The sequence below is a fragment of the Mirounga leonina genome, unplaced genomic scaffold (genome assembly GCF_011800145.1).
Source record: "Mirounga leonina isolate KUSES-001 unplaced genomic scaffold, KU_Mleo_1.0 Mir_357, whole genome shotgun sequence".
Classification (NCBI taxonomy): Eukaryota; Metazoa; Chordata; class Mammalia; order Carnivora; family Phocidae; genus Mirounga; species Mirounga leonina.
Window position 1 is genome coordinate 16887546 of NW_023270702.1, and position 18386 is coordinate 16905931.

At 40.7% G+C, this 18386-nt stretch overlaps 1 protein-coding gene across 4 annotated transcripts in view; it reads left to right on the forward strand.

Moving 5' to 3' along the window:
- The window catches only part of SYNPO2 (synaptopodin 2), a 163253-nt gene that overhangs the window by 96044 nt on the left and 48823 nt on the right, over positions 1-18386 (forward strand). The window lies entirely within an intron of this gene.

Here is an 18386-nt window from a genome sequence, read left to right on the forward strand (position 1 = left end):
TATCATTCTCGAATTGTTTCATGTGTGCTCATGTGTCCCTAGCAAGCCTGAAAGCCTCCGAAGATAGAGACAGTGCTATTTTTGATTTCCCAAAAGATTCTGTCAGAGTCATGGGCTCACCTTGTTGGTTGACAGTCACTGATAGCAGTGACTTCAGCTGTAAATAAAGAGAAATAGTTCATATTCCAAGTGATAAAAGAATGTGTCATGTTGGGGCACCTGGGTGCCTCAGTAGGTTACATATCTGCCCTCGGCTCAGGTCATGATCACCCCTGTGTTGGGCTCCCAACCGTCAGAAAACATTTGATTCCATGCTCGGTAACCATAGATTTTGCAGTGTGATGGATGCTCGGAGACAAGGCCCAATGGTTGCTTGAGAAAGGGAGAGGAGAATTCCCCTAGGAAATAACATTTCTGTTTGATCCTGAAGAGTAAGTAAGTCCCGTGTTCAATCATTTATTCAGCACTTGTTTACAGAGCATTATTATGTGCCAAATATTATACCAGATGCTGGGGACACAATGGTGCACAAAACAGACAATGCTGGACCTCATAGAGCTTATCTGCCAGAGGAGGAGACAGACCAAAACCAAACAAATGGACATACTAAGAATAAGCAAGGCAGTGGAGATGGAAAACTGTGACTCTCACATGTATTCAGTTTTCTGGCAAGAGCACCAAGCTGACATAGCCCACAACTCAGCCCAGACCAGGCTGAGATGCCTTTCCTACTCAACTCCTTTGTGTGTAACATGAAATCATGCAGGTAAGATCACTGGGTCCAGGGCTTCACATTCTATATCCAACATCCAGGTCTGGCTGATTCAATGACTCCTTTTTTGTGTGTACACCTTATTCATTTTCTTTTAAATTAAAGAAAGGAACTGTCTGACGTGCTGTTCATCATCAATGCCACTTGAGTGTTCTTCTAGAGAAGTTTTCATCAAACTTGAGCCTTCTGTCAAAGCTCAGAGACCCTTAAGACCGAAGTGACTAGACTTTAGGAGACAGACAAAAAATAGAAAAGAAAGGGGGTGGAGAGAGAGAAAGAGAGAGATGCATATTGCCACTGAGACTTCTTAGCCACTGACATTTGCATTGACCAGACAGTGCTTGGGCAGAACCACATGTGAAGCTCATGTAGCTTTAACATCTGCATTTACTAGGAAAACGGCTGGCAGGGCATCTGACCTATAATCAGCCAAGAACCAAAGGACGAGAAGGACCAAGCCATGTAAAGAGTGAAGGGAAGAACATTCTAAGCAGAAATAGCATGTTTAGTTGCTCTGAAGCAGGGAACGGCAGGACTGAGCAAGTGAAAGAATAGAATAAAAAAGGAAAAAGATAGCATTTAATAAAGTTCAACAATGAAGGATTCAGGAGAGTTCACATGTACAAAGACACAGAGTCACGAAAGAGTCTGGCATGTTCTAAGAATGTTGAGAACTTCGTTGCAGCTGCACTTGAGATTGGAGGAAGGAGGGGAGCGAGGAAGAAGGGAGGCAGGAGATGGAGTTAGGAAGGTAGATGGGTGTGATTGTGCAAGATCTTGCTTGTGTGATGTGAAGATGTTTAGATCTAGTTCTGTTCATAAGCAAGACTGCAGAGATTTTTACAAGGGAGTGTGGATGCAGGACTTGATTGTGGAGAATGGATATAAAGTGAAGAGACTGGAAAGGTGGCAGTCAAATGGCAGGCTGCCAAAACAGTCTGAGGAAAGACTGAAACAAGGCCGTGGTGGGGAGGACCAGATTGAAGAGACAATCCTGCGGTAGAAGCAATAGGATATGATAAGATACGGAGTGAGGGCATGGAAGAGTTAGGACAACAGTGACGGTTCCAGTTTGGGAGGCACACATTCCATTAGCCGTCTGAGTGACGGTGTCACACATAGCATATAGCTTCTGGAAGACTCCCTTGTGTGTTCATGAGAGTGGAAAGGGCAAAAATTGCCTTACCATTAACTATAAAATAGTCTTGACCTCACAGACCCTCTGCAAGGGCATCAGGGACCTCTCAGGGTCCTTGAACCATGCTTTGAGACATGTTGTTCTAGGCAGTTACTTGGGATTCCCTTCGCCATCTCGGACCTCCCCTCATAAACGACTCACCACCAACAACCTCATAAATGCACGTGATCTGCCGTTATTTGCACTTGGACTTGCTCTGGCCTTTTCAGTTTGGACCGCCTGGGCTGGGGCAACGACCCTTGCCTAAACTTCCAAGCCTGTCTTGAAGCTCTCCCACTGATGGTGGCTTCTTGACAGTCTCCCAAGGTTTGGATCCTTACTCCTCTGCATGGCTTCGGTTTGTCTTGCTGCTCAGATCTGAGGCATCTTCTGTTATCGAGAAGGAGCTCTCATTCTGACCATAGAAAGAGCATTCTCTGCTCTGGACCCTGGGCAGGTGGTCAGACAAAGCTAGGTTCATCTTCTTAAAAAGACTGTTGAAAGCAGAGTAGAGCTAATGGGAGAGTTAATGGGAAGCCCGTGTTAGTGCTTGAATAGGAAAGCAACATAAGAGAAGTATTTATTAATTTGACAGTGATTTGCAAAATTCATTAAAGAAGGAAGAGACTAAAAGCAGGAAGCCAAATGTGTAGTGTGTGTGTGTGTGTGTGTTCTTTTTTAAAGGAAAAAGTCCTTTACAACGTGGAACTGAAATAGCAAATCCGATAGTGTGTGGGATTGGCCATTGTCAAGAAATGCAATTTTAGAGGATTGACATTTATTTGGAAAACTTTTCCTTTAGACAAGTTTACCTTGTTTTATGATCCCTCCTTGATTTAATTTGGTTTAAAAGTCAGAGAAAAAAACCTATTTCACTGGATCAAATTGTCAAGTGCAGCTTATTAACATGTCTACATGAATTTCTAAGGTCTTCTAACAACTCACCACTCAATTCTTGGATCCATGCTCTTACTGAATGCTTGTGTATGAGCCAGCAAGCTCCCTCCCCCCTCCATTTTGCTCTAAAAGCACAATTCTCTTAGCATACAAAACTCTTAGTCTACAGACTCATGACACAGGTTTTCCCTTGCATAACCTACAGCTTAGTAAGCAAGGTGTTTCTAGAAGTCTGTTTGAGAACCTATTTAAAACTGCTCTGAGGGTCTTTTCTCCCTCCCCACAATTTTCCTCTCAATATTTATAATATTTTTTGCATTTGAAATATTATTCTGAATTTTCCAAATTGTAAGAGTCTCAAATGAATGCTCGTTTATATTTAGATGGGTTGAAAATGTATTCCATTAACAAATTTAATCCCTCGAGTTATAGTGATGGAAACATGATTTAATGCTTTTCCTAGTCTTAGAACTCATCAAGTTGGGAGAGGCTTGGGTCAAAGCCTGACTGGCTGATCTGTAGTCCCGTGCACTGTCCTTGAACTAATTAATGGTCCCTGTTAGTCTTGTTGAACATTTGGTTCTTCTAGGAGGTCTCTGGCTCAGTCACTGCCACTATATTAGGCAACATTCTGACAAGTAGTCTTATTCCTACAGAGAATCTACTCGCTTTCTCTGGAGCAAGGCCTCCCCAGACCACTGGGCCCTGCTGGTGATGTTTGAACGGCCCAGGGGATGAGGCAGATAGCAAAAAATACACCAATTTTAGCAGAAAACACATCAGCGACAGCTGGAGCACCACAAAGTCTATAAACACACTTGTTACTCATCTGCTGTGCCTGTTGAGCAAGCCAGATACGTGGGCCACTTGAACATCTTGTAGGGGAGAGGTTTCCTAGGCAGGCCACCTGACGGAACCTGAGATGAGAAGAATCAAATGAGCTCGGCATTCAGAGCATTAAGTGGGTGATTAGGTTAGTCCTGATTTGAAAGAGGAGACCTACCACCTAAATGGAATTTAAAGTGTTGAGGGAAGGAATGACAATTGGATTGGATGGTTCAATGGAGCACCTGTTGATTCAACCTATGGACTGGGGGATTAGAAGAGTTTGAGTGGTATCAGGCTGCTGAGGTCTTCTTAAAGGCTATTTAAGAGGTTCTGCATCCACATCTCCTCATCTAGAAAAAAGGCAGAGTGTTTTATGAAAGGCAAAGCCAATTACAATGCAAATTTAGATCACATGACCATAAGCTTGGCAGAAAATGGCATGTAATTAACATTAACATGTTGGAAATCTAAAGTTACAGATGCCAGGGATTGCAGAGCAAGATGTCCTCTGTTTATGGTTTTGGTTATTTATCTTATTTAATTTGTCTTTTATTTTCATATCCAAATGCCTGCCCATACAAGAAATGAGATTATCTGGGGGGGAAATGTGATAAACCTAGACCTTATGATTAAATTTTCTTGGACTTTAACCAAATAACCGCAGATCTCTGTTTGATAAATATTTTTCATTTGCTGTTTTTTTAATCACTAATTAATAAAAGTGCACACAAACAAATGTGTTCTGATAAAAAAAAAAAAAGGTAAGAGCAAGGTTTTATTTCCAGAGCAAGTCTCCACAATGTCCAAGTGCTGTGAACACTCAGCTCTGCTGTCTCATGATCTAAATGCCCGTGATTGTTTCAGCTTTTGGTGCAAGATGACCCCAGCCTATAGCTCTCATCTGTGAAGTCCTTTAAATATATGTCTTTGTAAAGAGCTAAAGCCATTTCTTCAAAAGGTGAAACTCAGACCAGTTCGTGTGTTAGGTATTTGAAGAGAAATATATAGCCCAATTTGGAGTTCTACATTGAGCTCCAAACCCAGTGCATGTAATAATCGAAGCAGCTACTATTTATTATTTGTTGTATACCCATTGCTGTGATGAACATTTTATATACATTATGTATTTCAGTCAGTCATTTCTCTCAACAACCATGGTTACGATAGGCATCTTATACCCATTTTATGGGTGAGAAAACTGAAGTTCAATGATTAGATAACTTGCTCAAATTTACCCAGTTAGTACGTGAAGGAGGAATTCGAACCCAGGTTTGTGTGATTCCAGAGGCCCTGCGTTTGAGGGGTAGTACTGTGTGTGGCTGGAACCCTTGCCTCTGAAGCCAGACTGGCTTTCAGTCTTTGCTCTGCCGCTTGGTAACTGAGGACTCTGAGACCTGAGCCAAATAACTGATTTTCTCATTTGTAACATGGGGGTCGGGGGCGTGGTAGTAATACCCGTCTTGTAGTGTTGTTTTGAGGATTAAATGTGTTCATATGCAAAAAACAGAACAGAGCTTGAAACACAGAGGTATTATATAGTATATGCTGTTCACATTTGTGTGTGCATTACTGTACCCGTAGTGATGACAGCCCCCACACATCTCAAATTCAGCACGTCCCAAGCGCATTCATCATCTTATTTCCCCTAGACTTGCTTTCCGGGTTTGCCTGAGCAACTGTCATCCACAGGTTTTCCAAGCTAGAAAACCTTATATTCGACTAGTAGTTCCTTACTGATATAAACCAGTACCTAATTTCTGTCAAATTCATCTTGTAAATACATTATAAACATATTCCATCCTTCCATTTCTGCATGAGTCACTGCCTCATCATGTATCGTCTGGACCTTTGCTGTATGGTAGCCACCAGCCCCATGTGGCTATTTAACACTTGCATCGTGGCTAATTTGAATTGAGATGCACTCTAAGTATAAAATTCTTATAGTAGAGATTTCAAAGACTTAGAATGAGAAAATAATGTAACCTATCTCATTAATGGCTTTTTATATTGCTTACATGTTGAAAGAAAAATATTTTGGAATATATGTATATATATACCAAAGATTTTATTTATTTATTTGAGAGAGAGAGCACGAGCGAGTATGAGTGGTGGTGGTGGGGGGGTTATTGGCAGAGGGAGAAACAGAAGCCCAACATAGGTCTCGATCCCAGGACCCTGGGATCGTGACCTAAGCTGAAGGCACTGGGGCAACTGAGCCACCCAGATGCCCCAAATATGTATATCTAAATTAATTCTGCTTGTTTCTTTTTATGTTTTTAACATGGCTACTAGAAAATTTAAAATTATACATGTGACTTACATTTGTTGTTCATATTATATTTGTACTGACTAGTGCTGGTCTGTATGTTTCCAAATGCCTTCTTTTGTTATCTGTCTATCTATCTATGTATCTAGTCATCTAGATAGCTAATCCTACTTTTTTCTGTTTTACCTCTATTTCCTTGTCCATAGTAATATTAAATATGTCTTCCTGAACACAAATCTGGTCCAGTCTCTTTTTGTAATTAAAAGCCTTGGCTGGCTTCGATGGTCACCTACAATGGAAAGTCCAAACTGCATCTGGGGCATACACCAACTTTTCATCCTCTCTCCACCTGGCCAGCCTCATATCTTGCATGACTCTCTTCCTTGCACTTCACATTTTGGCAGTACTGAACTGTATTTCGGTTCCCAGGCCATTTCATTACTTTTTGCCTTTGCACATGTTTTCCCCTTTGTTTTGAATACTCTTCTTTCTGGTTTTCTTGGTGAAGTGTTACTTATTTTCCAAAATCTGAGACATCACCTCCTCTGGGAGACTTCCCAACAAGGTTCATTGTTCCCTCTTTTGCAATAGTCTTGTTCTTTTTACTTTTGTTATTGCCTTTCCACATGTATAACTTGTTTCTCTATCTGTCGCCCCTTGCTAACCTGAATCTACAGAGGACATGACTGTAACTTACTCATTTCTATTTTGTCATTAAAAAAACAGTGACTGAATAAAATAATAAAATAAAATAAAGTAAAATAAAACAACCTGCTCTCAAAAAGAGATACACATCTGTAAGATATAAATAACACAAGGCATAAACTGTGCCCTAAGAGAGAGGTCGATGAATATCTATTTGTGGGAAGACAAGAAGTCAATTAATTTTGACTGAAATTTGAAAGAAGGTATGATGAGGTAGGGCAGATTTGACTGACCGGCTGAGGAAAGGTCTCTCAAAGGTGGTCTTTTATAAATTTAACATAGTCCAGGACCTGACTCTCAGCTATGCAGGTTCTATAGCAATCTTGTCATTGTTCAGGCAGTAACCCCATCTGGGGATACTAACCCATGCTACCTGAAGACAAAGAAGACAAGGGTAAGCTAGAATTCTGATTTCTTCCTTTAGAGAGAGGGAAAATCATAATGACAAGAAGACTGAATACTTGCATCTCTGGCCAGTGCCTGTCTTCTCTTAGAAACCAAATTATTATGTAAATCCGGAATTTGTGAGTGTGGAATCAGAACAAAGTGCACAAGTTGAAAGCTTCGATGGCGGATGCCTGCCGTGCTCCCCTCCACAGTTGGAAAACACCTGGTATTGTGCACAACAAGCCCTTGGTCTGGAGAGCTCTCTTCTGGGCAGTACTTTTTTGGGCACTGCTTTGTCTCTAACCCTTTTCTAATTTCTATTTCTGGACAACTCATTCAGAAAGACACATTCTTTCTTTGATATGGTAATACCTTCCATTAGGCTGCTCTGGATGACGCTCAGTCCATTTATCTAAAGTTACTTTGAGAATTCCTGTCCTCATCTGTTACTGTTGACCTCAGAGTTAACTCTCACATACAACCCCCTTTCCTTGTTTCCAAGATCTTAGACATCCCTGGTTCCTGCCACAGTGCATTTGCTGGGGATGGAGGGAAGGCACTGAGAAAGAAGAGGAGAGAAAGCTTCCTGGAGGAGATGGTGTTAGGATTCTGGAGAAGGGTAGGGGTGGGGCATGGCATGGGGCTCGGAAAGCCCACAGTTCTGCACTGGGGGTCATCTAGGACTTGGTTAATTATCGTCCTTGCTCGCTAATCACATTTTTCTGAAAGTATGTATCAGCTAATTGGGGAAAATTACAAGGCCCTGAACTTGGCCCTGAATGTACATATTCACCTCCCTGGCTTGGTCATATTCTAAACTTTGCTGGCTCTGTGATGTTCAGGTTGCTGACAGATGAAGCATTCACTATTTGTACTGTAATGACTACTAAGTGGCAAAGCACCTTTTAAAGGCAAAATATTTCCATTTTGGTGAACCAACAAAAGAGAATTATGTTATCTTGTATATTTAGATATTATCCTTATATATTTGGCAAATGAGAAAACTATTCATGAAGACTTTTAGAAATTATAATTCTTGCTTCTTAGTGTCCAGAGGACTTTAGTAGACAAAAGTTTAAACAAACAAGCTTATATGTCTATTAGTTGCTGTCCTGTTTTAAATGTCTTGATGTGTTAGTGTCTGGTTCAAAATTTACATCGGAAGGAACTTGGGAGTGAGAGTCCAGGATCCCTGAGGGCTGCATTAGTCCTAGCTGTGTCATTGCTTGTGCAAACTTGAACAGGGATCTTAACCTCTCTGGTCTTTGTTGTTCTCTCTGTAAAAAGCAGAGGACAGGTTGTGTTAATTTCTTCAATCTCTCAACTCTGCAACTCTCGGAGTTTGTGTGAAGTATTATTCCAATAAGTAGGTCAAAGCCTGAGATTTTAAACTTTTTCTTTCCTCCCTCCCTCCTTCCTTCTTTCCTCTCTTAGAGCAGAGTATGAAGAGGACAGATTCTAGTTGAAATGACAGGTTCTTGAAATACCCAACACTCACTGAAGGTGTGATCTTAGGCAAGCCACTTCACATCTCAGAGACTTAGTTTCTTCTTCTGCAAAATGGCCTTAATACTCCTTGCCTCTCAGGACTGTCATGAGGATTAGAGAGTGTGTGTACAAAGCAATGGTTTAGCTGTGGTTTTTGTTATTCCTAACTGACCACGTCAAATGATAAGGAGATTCAAACAAGGTTCCTGTTTTCATGAAGATACAGTTTAGGAGTGCAGATACCATGTTTTCTAATAATTAAAATATAAGTTATAAAGTGCCACAAGAGAAATTCAAAGTGACTTTTAATGAGTTCATAGACCACAAATATTTCTGTCTGCAGGGCCAAGGGGAATAATGAAAGGAAGAGCTTCAGGGAGGAGAGCCATTTAATGTGGACTCTGAAGGGGAAATCAGATTTCAAGACAGGATGGACATTCTGGGAAATACAGGGTGGATTCTAAACACAGAGAATTTTCTTTTAATCTACTACTCTCTTCAAGGTTTGCACTGTTGCCTGACATTTATAAAAGGTTTTCAAGTAGAGATGTTTAAATACCAACATGTTCTGGCCCAAGAAGTTATTTTTCCTCTGGAGGATCTGGCAAAGGAAAAGTTAAAGAGCTTTGGAGAATGGCACATTAAACAGAAAGGAATTTCAAAATATGGGTCTATTTGGGGAAAAGCAAGACTCTTTTAACAAGCAAATGGAAATGCACTGGCTGCAGGTCCTGAGAGAGCTGCCAGTTATCACTCCATCAATCTTTCCTCCCAGGTAGCAATGTTTGGTGACTAAATGAGGTGATAAGGAGCAAGAAACTGACACATGCTGAGGCGGAGTCAAAAGAAGGGGCTATCAGAGAAGGTCATCATTTGAGAACCTTTCTTTGCTTTTAATGTCAAAGACCTTGCTAATAGGTGAGAACCCCAGAGTTAGGGCTAATACTGAGTTATCTTCATTCTGCCTTTGCCATGTCAAGGAGAGGAAGACTTCTTGATGACTGCCATATAAATAGGAGATTTCAGAAGACACACACACACGCAGGTAATGCAACACCCAGGGATCACCACGCTGGATTAATAAAAGAGCACAAGCTCATAGTTGTTCCCATGACACAAGGTCCCCTTCTCGGCACTATGGTGTGGTGCTGAAAGGCTGGTTAAAAATTTGTGCTGCTGCCTTCATACCATGGCCATATTTTGGAGCCTATGACTTCATCACGGTCTGAGTTGCCAGGGCTGGATTCCAGGAGAAAGGGGAAGGGAGGTAGACAGGACGGACAGGAAGCAAAGATAAGCAGGTTGAACGAATTAAAACATTTAATTCCACTTTTTAGAATTCAGTTTTATCATTTGCACGGAAGGTCTGTGTCTTGTGCTTTCTCCTTCCTTCCACCGCCGTCCTCCCTCCTTCCCTCCTCCTTCCCTTTTTTTTTTTTTTTTACCTTTGGCTATTTTCCTTCTTATTTTCAAATTACACACTTATTTGTATCCCTTCTTTCCTTCCTTCTCCCTTCCTTCCTTCCTTCCTCTCTCCCTCCTTCCTTCCTGCCTTCCTTCTTCCTTCCTTCCTTCCTCCCTCCCTCCTTCCTTCCTGCCTTCCTTCTTCCTTCCTTCCTTCCTCTCTCCCTCCTTCCTTCCTGCCTTCCTTCTTCCTTCTTTCCTTCCTCCCTCCCTGCCTTCCTTCTTCCTTCCTTCCTTCCTCCCTCCCTCCTTCTTTCCTTCCTTCCTTCCTTCTACTCTCATCTCTTTGTCTTGATATTTAAACCTGTTAGCTTCTAGGAGATTCTAGAAAATTTCCTCAACATTATCTTCCAAACTCTGTTGAGCTATTCATTTCTGCTGAGATAGTTTTCATCTCTGAGAGTCTGTCTCATTCTTCTCTATATCCTTCTATTTCTGTTTCATGAATTTCATATCACTTTGAAGATATAAGTGATAATGGTTTTTGGTGTTTTCCTCTCCCAGCAGTTTTTCTGTTTGCTTTTTGCTCATTTTGGCCTATCTTTTACAGTAGAAGCTTTCCTTTAGATTAGTAGATAGATTTCCTTGGCTATCTGCTTACTGTAGAGTGATCAAACTGAAACATTTCTTGGTGAAGCCCTAATATCTCTCCTTTCATTAATTAGCTAATCAGAATCTTTCAGTCTTCTTCCAAAAGGGTATAAAGTCCAGCTGCCAGAGTCCTGGCAGACAGAAGGGGGCTTGGGGTGGGGGTGGGGGGTGTCTCGCTATCCAGTAGTTACTCTTTTACTTAAGTCCTTCTTTTCCATTTGGCACATCCACCTTCATCTGTGCCCAGTGTCCTGTAGGGCTAATAGAGGACATTTGCTTGGCTGAGTGGGGTTAGGAAATGGTACTGGGAGCTTCTAATGTCTTCTTAACCTTCCTGTTTTCATCGCTACCCCCATCCTTCAAGAGGGAGCTGTTCCTGCAACTTCCTGAGAGTTGAGGGAATTCTACAGAGCAAATTGTGTTGCTTTTTGGCTTTCTCCTTTCCTGACATAGGAGTTAGCATTCTCAGGTCTGCCTGCTTGTAGGAACTGTTAAAAATTACCTTTGTTTTTAATAACAGAGAAAAGTTTTAAAATGGCAAATAAATATCTACCTTTGGAAAACAGTATGGGCAAATAGCATTGCTGCAAACCACTAAATAATCGTTTCAAAATAGCATTAACATCAAGCTAGTCTAGGAACACATATCCAATTGGAGCATTCCGCAACTATGACTATTATATCCTGCAAAGAGAATAAATGGTTTGATAGTAAAAAGAAAATGCATTGGCCCGCAGTATGTCCATAGAGAGAAGCTAGGGTGTCCTCAGAGCTTTAGCCAGAGGCACTGGGGTGCCAGAAAGGCAAAGATGTCACCTTCCATGGCAAGAAGAAGCTGTAAGTGAGGGAAAGGAGAAGCGACAGCCCACCCAGGCCACATTCACCCTGACACCATCAACAATAAACAATACAAAACTTCTTACAGATAAGCCTGAACTTGACGGCATGAAAGTTGGTGTCCTAACCATTGCCTTTCTTACACTTTACAATATATGAAGACAAAAGGAGATTTTGATGAAGAACTTATTCAAGATGGAGTCAGAGTGTTCATCGAAAAGGAGACACAACTAACACTCTTAGGAAAAGAAGGTCTTTTACTAGAATACAAATTATCCAGTACATTTGTGTTTAATAATTCAAACATCAAAGAAACTTCTTGGTGCAGGGGTGTCAATCTATATTTCTTCTAATCACACTCTTTCCCACTTTGATATAGGTTTCGAATTTTTTAACACTGATATTGGACAGAACATCTGGTTTATACATTTCAATGTTAACATCATCTCATACTTTTGCTTTTGTTTCAAGGAATATTAACATGTCAGATATAAATGTGCTAATAAAGGAATCTGTAAGATATAGAGCCAGGCACAAGAAACCATTCTTTACACCCTTGAAAATAGCAAGCAAATTGAGTCCATCAACTATAATTATAGTCCATGAAGAATTTGTAAGACACCATTATTAGAGAGAGAGAGAGAACAGGGAAGGGGATGGGGAGGGACAAACAAGTAAATGAAACAAAGCACATACTAACAAACAAACAAATAAATGAAGCAAAGCAGCATATTTGTTGTTGGATTACATCAGTTCTCATGGGGCTAGGTGCCCCTCTCACTATTGGTCCTGGTAATTATCTGTGGTTATCAGGGCATGTCAGAAAACCAGCCTTTTAAGATGGAAGTCCAATTGCCAAGTTCTACCTAGTCTCCAGGGCTAGCCTGGAAGGCAAGCCTGGAACAGTACCTGCTGCTGGAGACACTCAGTAGTTGGTAGATGAATGAATGCCTTCAGGAGTGAGGTGAAATGAGCTGTGGAAACTTGTAAGCACATTGGTCTAATTTTCACTGGCTTTTCATTTCTCTGTAAAGCAAACTCTGAATGAAAGAAAGCATGTCTTAGCAAATATAAATGAGATTAAACAGTGACAGAGATTATGTTGTGGTATTGTAAATGATGATTCCCATTCATTTGAAAAAAATTTGAAACAATTTGATATTTTCTTTGAAATCCAAATTGTTTCATAGGACGAGGAGAAAACTCAGTATTTCATAAATTTTCTTTTATAATTTGCAAATTATGAAAGTCCTTGTCTCAAAAAATTAGTGTGGTTTATTTTTTTCCTTTAAATTATAATTCATATAGGCTGATATACAGTTTGCTTGAGTTATTTCAAATGTTTCTATACCAAACTTTAATTCATCAAATTACTTTAATATATTTATCTGCCATTTGACTATTCCATTTCCTCCAAATATTATGCACAACTAATGTAATTAATGTGGAGACAATTTTTCCTATAAAACAAGCACTTGGTAATTCCATTTCTTTGCTTCAGATTTATGTAATAATAGAGAGGAAATTGGAATTTCATCATATTTAGTTTCAAATGAAAATCAAGAACAAATGGAAATCTATTGTCTTTAGCATGTTAGATTTTGTGACCAGCTAGAGAATAAACATTATAGTTAGGGTAAATCAGAATTTGAATGTGTTGTCATATTTGCATTGTACATTTAGCACAAGTATTCTCAAATGGTACTTGGAGCTTTTTCTATGGCTGGAGGCTACACAAGATATTTTTGAAGAACTAGTTATTTGTCTGCATGAACTCCTTATGGATAAAATTTAGCTAATGGTGCTTCCATGTAAGCAGTCTTTAGCAGCACTCTGGCTCACATTTTATTTACCACTTCTAGTCCAGACAGTCTTGCTTTGGAACATCTTTGTTTTCAGAATAGTAAAAGTTGTGTTGTTAAAATAAAAGAATATGCCAAAAAATCTGAAAATCATGATCATAAACTCATCTTCTAGTCTCCTTGAAAAGTCTGGTTATTTGAGCTTAATAGAGTTAATGAGATGATCCTCGAAAGAAAGTTCCTCAGTACAGATCAGTCTATTTGTCACACACACACGAAATGGTTGGCCCCACAACGTATTTCCCTACAGCATTTTATAGAAAATAACACCAGTTTCAGGGGCCCCTGGGAAGCTTGTTAAACATGCAGATATACACGTCCTAGCCTCTGAGATTTGGTTTCCGTGGAGGATAGGGAATAAAAACTGGGTTTCTGCATTTTGGAAGTCCTGCCCGGAGATTTGATGTTCACCAAAGCTTGTAAACCACTATTCTAGAAGGCCATCACTGGTTGATGAGCCTTTAGTACAGCATGTCACAAACCCTAATACGTATATGAATCACAGATGATCTTTTTTTTTTTTAAAGATTTTATTTATTTGAGAGAGAGAATGAGAGAGAGAGAGCATGATGGGGGAAGGGTCAGAGGGAGAAGCAGACTCCCCGCCGAGCAGGGAGCCCGATGCGGGACTCAATCCCGGGACTCCAGGATCATGACCTGATCTGAAGGCTGTCACTTAACCATCTGAGCCACCCAGGTGCCTCTATGGATGATCTTGTTAAATGCAGTTGATCCATATGGGTTGGGGGCTGGAATTCGATGGTTCTAACAAGTTCTGGGGTGATTCCAAGGCTACTGGTCTGGGAACCTCACTTTGAATTGCAAGCTAACAGGCAATTGCTTTGAAGTACTCTTTGAGATACTATAGTATTAATTGGAGATGGCATTGTGTTGTGAAAGTATAGTCCTACAACAGCACTCCCTGAGCACTCACTGTGTCCTAGGTGCTATGTCTGTGCATCTCAGATCTCCCTTGCCCCCTCCTCATGAGGCTAACGTTTATTTGTCCTTTAGGAAACCTTGCCTCCTCCAAGAATCCTTGTCAGTACTGCCCTGGGTGTGCTCTCATTGCTTACTGTGTTGACTTGAATGATAGCAGTTATCATGTGGGGTTACACTTATCTACCAAATTATTTATCTTAGAATATAAAGATTTTTTTAAAAGATTTATATATTTATTTTAGAGAGGGAGAGAGAGAGTGCGGGTAGAGGGCAGAGGGAGAGAATCTTCAGGCAGACTCCCCGCTGAGCGCAGAGCCCAGGCAGGTCTCGATTCCACAACTCCTGAGCTGAAACCAAGAGTCAAGACGCTCAACCGACTGAGCCATCCAGGCCCCTGAAGAATATAAAGATATCGAAGACAGTATTCATTACTGACTTCAGAACCCAAAACACTATCAGTCACATTAAAGACAATCAGTAAATATGTAGCATAATTACTTACTTAACTAATTCATCAAATGAAGTAACAAAAACAAAGCTCCAGCTCCATTTTCTTACATAAATTCAAGAAAGACCTCTGGCTAGGTGAAGAGAGAGAGAGAGTAGGCTCTTGCCTGTCCCCACAAGGCTCTCCTTGGCTGGTTCTGGCCCAAGATTTTTTGGCAAGATGATGACATTCATGTAGGCGCTCCTCAATCCGAAATAAACAGAAGTATTAGCCAATCACAGCAGGGGGCATGACTGGTTTTAAAATGCATTAACAGAACACTTGCGTGGACACAGAGGGCACTTGGCATGACCCCGATTTCCCTTCTTGAAGTACTAGGTTTGGAAAGCACGCCCCTAGCCCGGGCGCACTCCCGCGGACCTGCCAAGGCAGACAGGGCACATTTGAACTTCGGTGGCACCTGCCGCATTGCCTCAGCTTGGGCGCCTCGCACTGCCTCCGCTCATGTGCTTTTCTCCATAAATTGCAACCACGCCCATACTTAGGAAAGGTTTAGGTTTTACTGATTGCCTTGTGACTTCACCTCTTCTGGGGCCAGAGGGATGATGGCGAAATGGAGTGACTGGCAGGAGCAGCTGCAGAGTTGCTTTATGGAGTCGCGGTGTGACCATGGCCCCTGCTGGGGAAAACTCCGTTCTCCCGGCTGTGCAGTATCGGATAAGACCGATTCATTTCCCCAAATACACCGGGAGTTCCCTATTTCTCACATGAGACCTTTGTTGTAATCTCACACCTGCAAGACAGTAGAAAGAGAATAAATACAAAGTACACTGTAGGTTTGGGAGTGACTGTTGGCCCTGGTACTGAGGGAAGTGAGACAGACATCGGAGTAAAATTCGATTTTCTCATATTGTCATTTATTCAGCACACTTACTGTGTGCAAGACATACTTTGGGTTGTAAACAACACAAAGATCTTTGTATTGCGGTCACAGTGCTCAATGAATTTGAATTAGCCACTAGTTTGGCAACTAGATGGGGACTATTTCCAATGCAATCTTGACATTCCAGCCCAAGGAGAAGAGTTTCTCCTTCCCTTTGTCTCTCCTCCCACAGAGAGTAGACTTTGAATCTCTAGAACTGGGCCGAACAGTGAGCTTCTTCATTTCCCTAGGTCACCAGAGTTGCCTTGAGTCGGAATTCACGGTTGCTTTCAGGTGTGCTGTCTCAGTGCAAGGTTTTCAGAAGGCATCCCTTCCTGGTTTCGGTCAGCCTTTTCTTCCCTGGGCTGTTTGCCCTTGCATTGCCTTTGATGGAATTTCCTTCTCTCCAGCGCAGAGACCCAGGATGCCGAAGATGCAGATCATATATGTCTGTCCCTTTATATCAGTAACCCTCAAAGTGTAGTCTGCAGTCCTCCAGGGGGCTCTGAGATGCTTTCAGGAGATCCATGAGTTCAAAATGACTTTCATAATAATACCAAGATTGTTGCTTCTCTTTTTCACTGTGTTGACATTTGCACCGATGACGCAAAAAGCAAAGGTGGATGAAGCCACTTGCACCGTAGCCTTCAGGGCAATGACTCCTACCTGTACTAGGAGTCATTGTATTCCTCACTGTCACCAGGTGACTTAAGAAACAAGATTCTGGTTTCATATCAGGATATTCTTGATAAGGCAGTAAAAGCTTGCATTTTTTTTTTTTTAAAGATTGTATTTATGTTTTTGGAGAGAGAACGCAAGTGGGGGAGGAGAAGCAGGAGGGGGAGAAAGAATCCCAAGCAGACTCCTCACTGAACACAGAGCCCGATACGGGGCTCGATCTCACGACCCTGAGATCATGACCTGTGCCAAAATCAAGAGTTGGACGCTTAACCGACTGAGCCACCCTGGTGCCCCAAAGCTTGCATTTTATTAAATTTTCAGCACACATATTTTTTTTTTAAAGATTTTATTTATTTATTTGACAGAGAGAGAGATAGCGAGAGCAGGAACACAAGCAGGGGGAGCGGGAGAGGGAGAAGCAGGCTTCCTGCCGAGCAGGGAGCCCGATGTGGGACTCGATCCCAGGACCCTGGGATCATGACCTGAGCCGAAGGCAGACGCTTAACGACTGAGCCACCCAGGCGCCCCAGCATACATATTTTTAATATCCTGTGTGACAAAATGAAAATATACATAAAGCACTCTGACCGAATACTGAAGAACAATGTTTGTCTTGAGGAAACACTTGGACAATCCTTTTAATTGCAAGCTCTACTAGCCTTTTTTTTCACCATTTTTACTTTAAAGAATGACTGACAGACACACTGTGGTTAATCAGACTGGGTATTCAGTAGATACCTTCTAAAAAATGAGCAAAATGAACCTGTCACTTCAAGGAAAACACTGCCAGTCTTTGAACTTTCAAGGGAAAATTAAGTTTCATCTGCCACTGTGAATTTGACAGCTTTTCAATACTTAAAGACTTCTCTGATGAGAACATTAATGATATTAAGGAGGGTGATTTTGTGTATTTGTATAATGAAGTGTGTCAACATTTGGAAGATCTGCCTGACTCAGTGAATCAATATTTTCCAAATGACAATGTGTGGTGTAACAGAATCATGAATCAGTAAAAGGTCCATTCAAAGTGCAAAATACGCCAATGGATTTTAATGTAACCAAGTATGAAAAGTTCATTGCTATGGTTTTAAATTTCACATTGCAACTTTAGAAACTACCACTTGTTGAGTTTGATGTAGTATCAAAGAAAAATATCCAAAATTATCTGAAAAGCTATTAAAATACTCTCCCCTTTTCCAACTATATAATATATATATAATATATATATGTACACATACATATATCTGTATGAGGCTAGATCTTCATACACTTTAATCAACACAACATTAATACAACAGAATGAAGAAGCACATATGAGAATCCAGTTGTCTTCTATTAAGCTCAGATACTAAAGAGATTTACAGAAATGGAAAACAATGTCACTATTCTCACTAAATTATCTTAGTGTTAAAAAGCACAGTTATTTTTCATAAAAACATACTGTTTATGTTAACATACCAGTTATTGTACTTTATAATTAATTAATGAACACAATTTTTAAATGTCTCACTTTTTATTTCTAACTTGGTAGGTATCAATAGAACCCCTAAAAACAAAATATTTTTAAAGTTTGCTATCATTCATTAGATTGCAAATGGGTCCTAAGACCGAAAGGTTTAGAATTGTTGCTCTGGGTCACACACTCTTAAATACTGATGATGGGCTAAACGAAATTCCAGTTAACCAAAGCTCTGGAAGTGATCATTTAACCCGGGCCCTTCCTTGAAAGGGCACAGTCCTTGATTAACTTCCCCTGGCTTCCTCATCAGTTAGTTTGTTCCTTTTTGCAGCCAGATGGCTCAGCAGGTCCTGTGGCTGGGCTGGTGGCAAGTATTCTAGTTATGTGAAGACAACATTGGCATTGTCTTTTACCCCACTTTCCTACTAAAATAAATGTTCAGTGCAGTCAGTGACTTTCTTGGATTAAAACTATGCAAAATATTTATAAATTTGTACTGTTGACAGTTTTCTAATTAAAACCTCCTCAAAAATTTTAAATGATTCTTTCCAAAATGGAAGCACCATGACAGATCTTATATGTATGTATGTGTGTATGTGTATATGTGTGTGTGTGTGTATTGCAGTTCAACAAGGCATAGAATTAGCAATCTGGGTGGGG